We start from the raw sequence: 11568 nt of genomic DNA on the forward strand, positions 1-11568 counted from the left end.
AGAAAATATATAAGCATTAGCGAAAACATTTACTTCAAAATAAATGTAATCTTCTAATGAACTACGTAACATATACTGGCTACTTTCAGAGATGGGTTATATATTCCATGTTTCTAAATTCAAAGGGTTTAGAGGTAACCAGTAGTGACACCGTCATATGCTTTTAAATGTATGAATTCATTTAATCCGCAGAACATATATAGGGCTGCACAGGGTACTATCTTTGTGCCATGGATTTGGATTTGGTCCTTTCAATAAGGAAGAGGCTGTAGGAAAAGATTGCACAACTGTCAAAGTGTCTAAGTTTTGTTTGAAGGAAAAGGCATTTTGGGGGAAACACACTCCTAAATAGAGAATACAGCAGTTATCACTCTATGCTGGAAATACTGTAACTTTTAACAAATGCATTATTAATTGGATTGTTGCCACACCTTTCCATATCCAGTTATGTTTACGGGATTATACACCTCATCGACTACTTATCCTCTGCCACCCCACATTGTTAATGCTAACTATTTTCTTATGCTACCTTGCAGGTGAAGATTTAATCAAGCTGTTCACCCACCTTATATTTGTAAATTAATACAAATGTTCACTTAATGGATTCTTAGACAATCGACATGTGTCACGGCCCTAAGAAACTTTGTCAGTAACACACTTGATTTCTGCAGAATGATTCAGAAGAAAAAATGTTGCAGGCATACTAGCTCCCCCTAAAATGTGTTTTTAAGCAATTACAAACCAGCTAAATCTAGCAAACTACTATGCTGTTTAGTTCAGTTGAGTTGAGTATTTAATAGTATAACTAATGTGTGAAACCCCTATGTGTCCAGGTATACATGATTATATCTTGTCTTATTTCTGCATGCAAGCTTTTCCAACCCATCTGACAAGATTACTGCTTTTCATAGGCAGTAGCACATGGCAAATTAAATTTAACCATTTACTTCAAAACAAAATATGGGTATGACATTTAAATAAGGTAATAAAGTGTTTTATGAAATAGTGTGCTCTCTTATATTAGACAGATGCAGTGTTAGTTTAAAAGGAATTACGGTTTCGATAGTATGTTTAATATGTTTTCCCCATGGAAAAATATGGTGCTGTAGTAAACTCTGAGGCCACACTGCCTTTTTAGTTCATGAGATGCCCCTCTCATTTATTTCTAATTGCCTGCTAAACTAAACCCTGTGACTTCATTGCCTTTTTTGTCCTGTACTGTTTCCCTGTTTCATATTTATTTTAATGATAATTCACGTGAGTCATTAATGATAATGACTCCTAGTTCAATTAATTTAATCCCCTACTCAGAGTTGGACTGGGTTACCCAGGGCTCCACTTTGGAACACACAGGCATCTTTAATTTTTCACATTAAGTAAGCAGCGCAGCTTGAATATATGGGAGCAGAATGGGATGCGGGAAGGTGGCAGAGCACAACGGGGTCGGGGCCCACTGGTTTTTTTCCCGGTAGCCTGGTGGGCTAGTCCGACTCTGTTCCTATTGCCCAAGTTTACTTAGTGAGTGTGGTTCAAATAATACTGCTTCTAATGTTAAAACAAAACAAGGAGCTATATAAATACTTCTAATCCTTTTCTCTTTATTAGGGCACATGCTGCTGCTCTCTTCCTTAAGGCCTATAAAAGGGATTTAGGTATTTTTTTTAGCAGGGTTAGCCTCATGGAAGACTTTTCTAATAAAATATTATATACAATCTGACTGAATGCTACCTAGCCAGGATTTGAAATCTAATAAGTAAACATGGTTCTGCAGGAGATGATCCAGACAAGGTCTGTACTGCCTTCCTAGCTATTTATTGTGGCAGTGCTTCAAATATGTGTTCTCTTGCTAGACTAGGCAAAATATAGGTACATACTCAGACCCAAGTATCAAGGTTCGTGTTTTAGTATTGTATTCTCTGAAATGTGAAATGAACACTACATGTTCCCCTTCTATATAGGTATACAAAGCTTGTTTAATTTAATAGAAATAAAGAAATACAAATGGGCTTATTTATAATTTTTCAAGTTTGCGAGTTTGCTTTTCTTAATCAAATAAACTTGCATATTGAATCCTCACTTAGTTATAAAAAAGGAAAACTCATTTGAATAAAAAACTTGAATACTCGAGTTTGAAAATATGGCTTGACTTTGCCTAGGACAACGCCCATTGACTTCTATAGAAACTCGCAAGTTTTTAAATTAGATCAAATTTTTACATTCAGTTTATGGGGGTTTGAACTTTTACAATACCAGACATTCGCGTATTTGAAACATAATTCAAATCTTAGCACAAATTTTTTACCAGAAAAAAACTTGAATCATTAAAAAAAAATCAAAAGAGGTTTTGTTTTTGGTATTAAAATAACTTATTAATTTAAGTTTTAAAATGTTATGGGTAAGTTTAGCTCTTTAAGTGCAGGACATGCAATAGGATTTGGATCTGGGACTATAGACTCCATGATGCTAGTATGCTGAAATTGCAATATCAATGTAAATTCTGAAATGTTTTGCACTAAAAGGGTTAAATGAACACATAAAATGGCTAAACTTTCAGTCCTAATTATATATAGATACATTTCCAAAATTAACCTACTTTAGCTTCTTTTAAAAACACAAGTGCACATAGGATATAGAAAGACAAAGCCACTTATGCAGATGTCAGATGAAGCACTCTTCATGTCCTGTACAAAATGTACCAGATTAATCTAAGCCACATGCTAATAAAATATTTTGTTTCATAACAGGAAATAAGTGCTCAATTGACATATGACTTTTTTTCAGATGAATTTTTAACATGTTTTTGCCTTTTCCTCATCAGATGTTATGATTTCTTTAAATATATAAACTGGAGCAGTCCTGAAAAATAATTATTACTTAGCTCTATGAAATATGTTGAATCTGCAGATATAAAAAATATTAATCACACCAATTATAATAATAATGAAATATAATGTTATATTTAAGTTAATTTAATTACACTAATATTATAAACTGCTTAAATACTAAATAATAGTGTGGAGGATGTAAATATATAAACCTATGCCAACCTAAACACCAGCTAGGCTAAGACATTGCTTTTTAGGTCTCTATAGGGTTGGCACTTTTCCAGCCAGAGAGTGGGATGGGTGACATTGGTGGTGAGAAGTTGACATCAGGTGGAGGGCAGGGAACATCGAGGGGTGGGGCAATGTTCAGCAATTGCCGAGTAACTGATCATTGTGTCATTCTCTGCATCCTATCCTGATTTTATAATTAGGAAAAATCAGGCAGACCTTACAAAAATTGAACAGGTGGCATCCATAGCTCTCCAAGATGCTGCTTACTAGCAGGCTGGTGGCTCAAAAAAAGCAACAAAAATATAATATAATACAATATCTTTTATTATCTGTTATTTTAAAATGAATGTTGTTTACTTAATTGCTGTGGTTTGATTTTGGCCAAGGTGCTAAATAGTTTTTGTGGGGCTAAAGGGCTTATAGCAAGTTTGCCACAGATGCAGTACTTTGCAGTTAGATTTACCTCAGTTTGATGTGGGTGTGGGTTGATTTGTTGCACCTGAAAAAAATGTATAAATAGAAAATAGCAATTTAAATAAATAAATAGCTTTGTACATGGGTGCTATGTAAGTAAGGATCTTAAAGCACTTTAATAAAAGCACTGGAGTTTAAAACAGAAGGTGTTTAAACAAGTAGTTAAACAACATTTATCATCTCTTATTCTGACTTTTACCTATTATGTGCACTGTAATTGGGATAAATAGTAGCAAAACTGATGCTCTGCATAGTCTGCCTATATGCCTGTACAGCGCTGCGTACATAGGTAGCACTTTATAAATAAAGATATACATACATACATATGTATGCAGAATAGGAACAGGAGTTCCAAAGAGCTTTCCTCTCTGGTAGATTTGACTAAAAAATTCCTCAGGAATTCCTGCAAAATTTTGTTAAATGCATTGGAGTCAATGGACATTTTTTACTTGCTTCTATTGCATTGGAGTTGAAGGACTATTTTGCACAAAATGCATTAGAGTGAAGGTTTTTTTTACTTGCACGAGATGCATTGGAGACAATGGACATTTTTTTTCTCATTTTTTGCCATATTCACTGAGGTCAATGGTTGTCTTTCCTTGCATTTTTCCCCACCTGAAATAATAATTTTCTTCCAACAAAATAAAAACAAAAAACATATGGTGAAACTGTGCCGCAAATTTGTGGAAATTTTGCAACGCTTGTATTGGGGAAGTAGAACAGTTACAGGAGGAGGCAATCAGTTGAGTATAAAAATGGAAAGGCTAAGCAGTCTAGATCACTATAACTTGAAGGTTTGCAGTCTTCTCGGTGCCAGGTTTCAGCATATGACTTATTGGGTAAACAAATTAATGGATGAGACAAGGCATGACAAGGCATGATATCTTTGTACATGTTGGTACTAATGACAAAATGAAAGGTAGATAGAGTTCAGGAATCTAGGATCAAAGGTTAAGAAAAAGTGTAGGAAATAAGTTTTTGGGTTTTGAGAGCACTGGACTAATTTCTCCTTGTGGTACGATCTATATAGCTGTAATGGATTGCACCTCAATAATGGCATCTATTGACGCACCTTTTGCTTGGTCGACTAGGTGGGAAGTTCAAACAAAGGCTGGGGCTTTTATAATAGGTTATTTTATTATACACATGCACACACATCAAACCTAATAATAACATACTGTATAATCCATGGGGGTTCTTTACTATACAACTGCAACATAACATAGGGGAAGAGTAATAGAGGAAAAAAAAAACTTCCTCAAGAACATCTCGCTTGTGCCATTTAAGTTTCTAGTTGATGCAAAGCATAACCTATCCAATTCAGTTTGAATTGCCTCAGATAGGGGAAAAAGAGCTGCTCTAAAATGTGTATACTGATGTCTGTAATCTTTTATTTTGAAATAGTAATAAAACACTATAAAATGTCTATTGTACCTCTTAATGCACAATTTCAGAAACAGAATTCTATCTTCAATCTGCTTAGAGTAAACAGGAAAAAACAAACCACCGAGCTCATATTTATCAGGAAAATCACACATACAGTACATTTGTCCAAGAACTTTTTTTTTCCTAGGGTGTTTGCAATTTGCTAACAAGTCTTTGGATTTAAAACTCATAACAGATGGCACTAAAGACTGAGGACAAACCAACAGCAACACCATGTGGGCTGGCAATTGAAAATTTAGCATATATGGACTTTACATGTGGGCTGAGAAAACATGATATCAGCTGGATCCTGTACAGAATGTTTCGTATAAATTGGTGAATTTGAAAAAGGAAGCGTGGGAACTAATTAAAGCAAACATCCAGATTGTACTATTGTACTATCTCCCTTTTTAGATTTTTTTTGAACATCTGATGTCATACTTCAGTATTATGTATATCTTACATACACCAGAAAGTCAATGATATGAATCATTTTATGATTTGTACTTCTATTATATATCAGTAATAGGGATGCGTAAATATGCATAACTTCCTACAGATCAGTGAGATGAACACAACTCAAATTCCTTTATACATTTTGTAAGTTATTTGAAGTTCATTTATGTCTGAATTTTTGGTGAAAACAATTATGGGATCCATCATCTGGAACCTAGTATTCTAGAAATTGTAAAACCCCCAGAAAGGAGCAATTCTATCATACTGTAATTACCGTGATTCTCCTTTCCTGGCCATCCCCCTAGTCACCATTAACTCTCTGGTATTCCCTGAAGAGTGAGGGAAATATATATACACAGAGATTGTTCCAGATGTGAGCAAACATGTCTACCATCACTGCCTTACTGCACAGGACTTTGGAAAACAAATTGTGGTTCTTTGGGGATACCATGAGATCTAGGTCTGCCCACCTTTACCTCTTCATTATTGATCAGAAGGCTAGAACATTCAAACTCCCTGGATCAATAGATTAGGAACTCAACAGGTCTGTTTTCCAATTCAGGTTTCCTGATATATGTTATTCCTTGCAGATATGTTTGGGCAAAATTCATAATAGGATTCAGTTCCCTTATTATGATCCAGCATTTGGTGCCCTCTGACATATACAACCGCTGCTACATTGTCTGATCTGTTAAAGACCTTTTCTCACAGTTTTATTGGTTTGAAGGCTTTTAAATGGCTCCAGTAGATTGGACTGATCTTTGCTTCAAAGACTCTGTTGCAAGGATCACTGTTGGAGATGTGCACCCCAACCAGACCCGAGACATCTGTGTATATATTCAATAGACTTTGCTCTTGATGTGGGAACTTGTTGTAAAGATTTAAGGGCTTTCTTCCACCACTTTATTTGGTCTTTCACCTCCACAAATAAAAAGATCACCTTCTCTCAATCACTTCTCTGCTGATTCACTGTATCAAAATCAATTCTTGAACCTTCCTCACATTTTATTTTGCCCACTGGACTATACCAACTGTTGAGTTTAGGGTGCTTAGTAATCTCATAATTGTCTTGCTTGGATGCACTAGACCTGTGACACCACAGACACCATTGTCAAAATATATATTATTTTGAAAATGGTTTCCTAGGGCAGGGAAATCATGCCCAGTCCTGTGTCTATCTGTGCCCCCAGATAGGACAGCCTTTGAGTTGGTTCTACATGGATTTAGTAGCCAATCAAATTTCTGCAATTCTGATATCACCATTCCGCAATGTTCTACAAAGGTGTCCAGATCACTGGCTACCAGCAACAGAGTGTCTAAATAATGGTAGACTATTTTTCATCTTCTTAGCATTGCTATGATAACCATCATGGTAGGCAACTGAAATGCACATTCTGCCCTTGGAAGAAGAATCTAAGGAAGCATTGATGTTGTGTAGCAATAGGGACATGAAAATAAGCATCTCTTAAATCTAGAGAGATGAGCTCATCTCCTGGCTCACCACTTTCTTGATTGTCTGAATCGATTTTATTTTTAAGGAATGAGTTTTAATGAATTTGTTCAGCTACCTGAGGTCTTGCATTGGTCTCATCTTGCTAGACTTCTTCCAGACTAGAAGTAAGGAAGAATAAAAACCTCTCCCCTTCTGAGATTCAGGAACTGGTACCACAGCCTGCTTCAGCAGTAGCTTATGGATGTATTCTACTAAACTCTTCCTCTTGTCCTCCTCTAGAGTGACTGGAGTCCAAATAAAATGATTGTGTGTAAGTCTTAAGAAAACTCTTTCCTGTATTGACTGACTTTGGGGGGATCTATCTTCCTTGGATCTGAATCCTCTAATCACATTTAACTGTTTAGACTTTCAGAAGGTATACTGAAAAAAACTGCTCTATAGGACCTAGCGTTGTCTTTTCATCTAGTTGAGGACCAATCTTGACACTTAGGAGGATACTTAAAGTGCTCAGGAGTTTTTTGGAAGGAAGGTTCTCTTCCCTCTCAAAGACTTAGAAATTATTTCCTCCAATGCCTTTCCATTAAGCATTTGCACCTTAAAAGTCAGCTTGCAGAGGACATTTTTGGAGGCCTTATCTGCAAACCAGGCTTTCAACCACTATGGGTTGCAACTGAAAACGTCATACTTCTTGCTGCCAACCTGGTAAGATCTATAGTTGCTTCCAGACAAAAATTGCATGCCATCTTAACATCATCAAGTACTTGCAATGGTTGTTTATTGTTCTCTTCATTAAAACCCTCAGAAGCTCAGTCAGTCTATAAGGATAGAGCTTTAATAACTGAGATTTAAGAAACAGCATGGCCTAAGGCTAGACCGTGCTACCATATATGCTTTTTTCAGTTCCATTTCCATCATCTTCTCCATTGGATGTTTTAGTGCCGACAGATCATCTATAGGCAGAGCTTTTTTTTTTTGACAGACAGGCCACTGAAATATCTACTGTGGGTGGGGGATCCCACACCTTTGAAACTCCTTATAATAGAATTTTTCCATTCTAGGCTCTGCAGTAACAGTGTTGGACTGGGAGCCCGCCCCCCCCCCCCCCCCCCAGAAAACCTTAGACCCTAGGCCCACTTTCCAAACTATTTTTTCTCATTTCCTCGCCCAACCTCTTTATTCTCCTAATTTCTTTTATTTACATGCTAGCATCTATTCTTCCATCTATTTCTCCTCTTTCTTCCCATTCAGAAAAAAGGAATGACCATGAAGCAGACCAAATGGTCCTCCAAATAGAGGGGGCTTCACAACTGGGTCAAGTTGTTATTATGGGGGACTTTAATTATCCGTACATTGACTGGAGTAACGGGGTGGCTAAGTCAGAAAAAGCTACTAGGTTTGTAAATATGCAAAATGGCAACCTACTAGGAATGACTCTATTTTGGACCTGGTAATATCTAATAATACTTAACTCATCTCTAACATTTGTGTGGGTGAGCATTTGGGGAACAGCGATCACAACATGGTCTCCTTTGAGATAATGCTGCAGAGACAGCTCTATAAGGGATGAACTTAAATACTCGGTTTTAGACGTGCAGACTTTGCCAATATGAGGTCATCTCTGCAACTGGGAAAGGTTTTTTATAGGGTTAGACACAGAAGGAAAATGGAACCTCTTTAAACCATTGCTTTGCAAGTATACACAACAGTATCGGGCATCGCAAAGCAAAACCTTTATGGCTGAATTAAACTGGAACATTTTCTCCTCTATAGCAAGTAACAGAATGCATGCAAATTTTGCGTGGATGACTTATCACTGTTACCTTGATGGAAATAAGAAATGAAGATAAAAAAAAATACCATCATGAGCTTCCATTACATTTCTTATATGCAATAAAGTCTTTCTTACATTTAATACATTTGAAATAATTATTTTGCTATGATTATTCAATATTTTCTATCTGGTGGTTGGCCCACTGTTATTATCTTATAGCAAATGCACAGTTTCTGTCTAGGTGTGAAATGTAAAACACTGCAGTATAGAAAATGATGGGAAAACAACCACTTTGGAATTTTAATCTGTTGATTACATCACCCAAGATCCCATATGTTCTATATGTGCATGTTTGCATTTGGGAGGGGGCTATATTAGCAATTTTTTTCTTAAAATCATCCAGTCCAATTGCCTGTCCCATTTCTCATTTTTGTACTTTTTTGTCTTGCATGTCTGCATGGATGTGTCCTTATTTAAGAAGGTCACTGTAATAGGCTTGGTGGTTATGTACTATTCCAAGTACTATGGAGGCTAATTCATTGTGTAGGATTTTCTAACAATTTTTTTCTTTTGAAACTAAAGTTGCAAAAAAAACATTAATATATAGAATATGTAATCAAATTATTAACAAATATATTTCCACAAGTAGAAATATAGGTCACATTTTCCATTGTGTAAAAATAAAGAAGCATCATATATTAGATATGTTCATTGCATTTAGGTCATTTGACTTTTCTGTTCCCATGGATTTAGGTATAGCATTTCTCAACCATTAATACACATTTCAGGCATTGTCATAGCCCCTGCAGTCTAGTGATTGATTTGGGATCTCCCCAAATATACTAATGACCTTCACATTCAAAGCAGCACATAACTGTGGCCTACATCTCTGAACTTATCTCTAAATACTCACCAAACTGCTAGTTATGCTCCTCTAGAGAGATGTTGAGGAGCAGGTCAGTACCTGCTCCTCAACATCTCTCTGATTACCTCCTCACACACTTGCATTCAAGACTTTTCAAGGGCCACATCCCTTCTCTGGAATTCACTCCCACGATCTGTCTGACTTTCTTTTAATCTTTCTGCCTTCAAAATATCTCTAAAAACACATTTATTTAGAAAAGCTTACCCTCAATAGTCAGTAGTGTGGGAATAAATCATATTTTGTAGTCTTCCCTGTGACCAATGAAGTGTGATCCAATAGAGTGCTAAAAAACACAGAACACTGTTACAAAAATCTTTTAACATATCAGTTCAACTTCATCTCAAGTCCAGCACTGCTGATGTTTGTTTAATCATTATCAGTAGTTATGAACAGCATAGAAAAAGCCTAAATAATTGTCATTAACTGATAAATAATATTAGTGATATCTTATTCCACCAGCACTTACACTGTGAAATACTGAAAATATTCTATGAAATATTCAAGTGGATTATACAAAGCCTGGACTAAATTTGATTACCCAGAAAATCTATAAAAATGTACAGCTTGATAGATGAACAAAAGAGAATAGCTCTAGCTAGCTAGGAAAAAACTGTGTATATGGAAGGATTTCAGTATTATTTTTAATCTTCAGGGCATAATCTAATTATCTATCTATTGTGAATTCAAAATTTCAGGAGGAATATCACATTTCTGGTAAATTGAATTCTACACTGCTGAAATGAAGAACAACTGCTGAAATATTAGCAATGGGTTTGACAGTTTCCAATAAAGCTATTTAAAACTACAGGGCAGCACACTGCAATATATCATTATAAAAATATTAAAATCCTCCACTCTCAAATCACAGCTAATCAGGAATAATTGTTTTATTTTTCATAAACCTGGAATGTTTAATAGTATATACATTTTAGATAGCCTAGGGTTTCAAAAGGCTCAGAACACTTTTTTGCCTTCTTTTTAATTTTTACTAATGAGAGGAAGCAAAGACATGTATTCTTGTTTCAGAGGAACAGATCAATGATATAATAACTAGAACTGAAGTGCTGAAATGTACACAAATAGCAAGTATGTACCAAGGTCAGCATGTTTTAGAAGCAGATTTTCACAAAGACTAATAAAAGGCATTTGACTTATCTGTCATGTTCAGCATTTAACACAGATTAGTATTTCAGATTGTTATCCTGCGGCTATTTGTGTTCTTTTTAAAGCACACTAGAATTTTTCTCCTAATGCATCCAAAAGTTCTTTCTATAATTACTTTACACCCCTTTCATGCCATTGCTGTTTTCACAGTCACTTGATTCTTAGCAGTCCAGAAAGTCTTAAAACTCACACAGGGTCATTAATGAATCAAGTGCACCTTCTACACAATGTTTCTAGTTCTAGCATTTTTCAAGAATGCCATAAGAGGAAAAATGGGAATGGCATACCCAAGTTGTTTTATTTTACAGATATGCATAAATGTATTAATACATGAATATACAGATATAGGACCTGTTATCCAGAATGCTCTGGACCTGGAGTTTTTAGGATATAGGGTCCATCTCCATACCTGCTAAAAGTGATTTCAACCCCATTTTAACCCCATTAACATTGTTTTGCTTGTAATGCTGGTTAAATATACCTTAGTTAGGATCAAGATCAAAGTACTGCTTTATTATTACAGAGAAAAATCAGGTAAATTTTAAAAATTTGCTATTATTTGCTTAACATTGAGTCTATAGGAGCTAACTATACTGTAATTCGGAGCTTGAATAACAGATAACGGGTTATGGGTTTCCAAGTAATACACCAGGCACTTTATTTTGGTTCTTTTTTATGATTCCCTTGCATGGAGTATACCTCATCAACTTTCTCTCTTACTCTCTCGATATCTATCATTCTAACTACAGAAAACTTTCCAGTACTCTCTCCATCCTCCTTACATTTCTGTTCTTTCTTCATCCTCAGTCATTTAATAGACATGTCTTGAAGCATAGGCTGCCTT

This window comes from Xenopus tropicalis, chromosome 3, assembly GCF_000004195.4.
Source record: "Xenopus tropicalis strain Nigerian chromosome 3, UCB_Xtro_10.0, whole genome shotgun sequence".
Lineage (NCBI taxonomy): Eukaryota > Metazoa > Chordata > Amphibia > Anura > Pipidae > Xenopus > Xenopus tropicalis.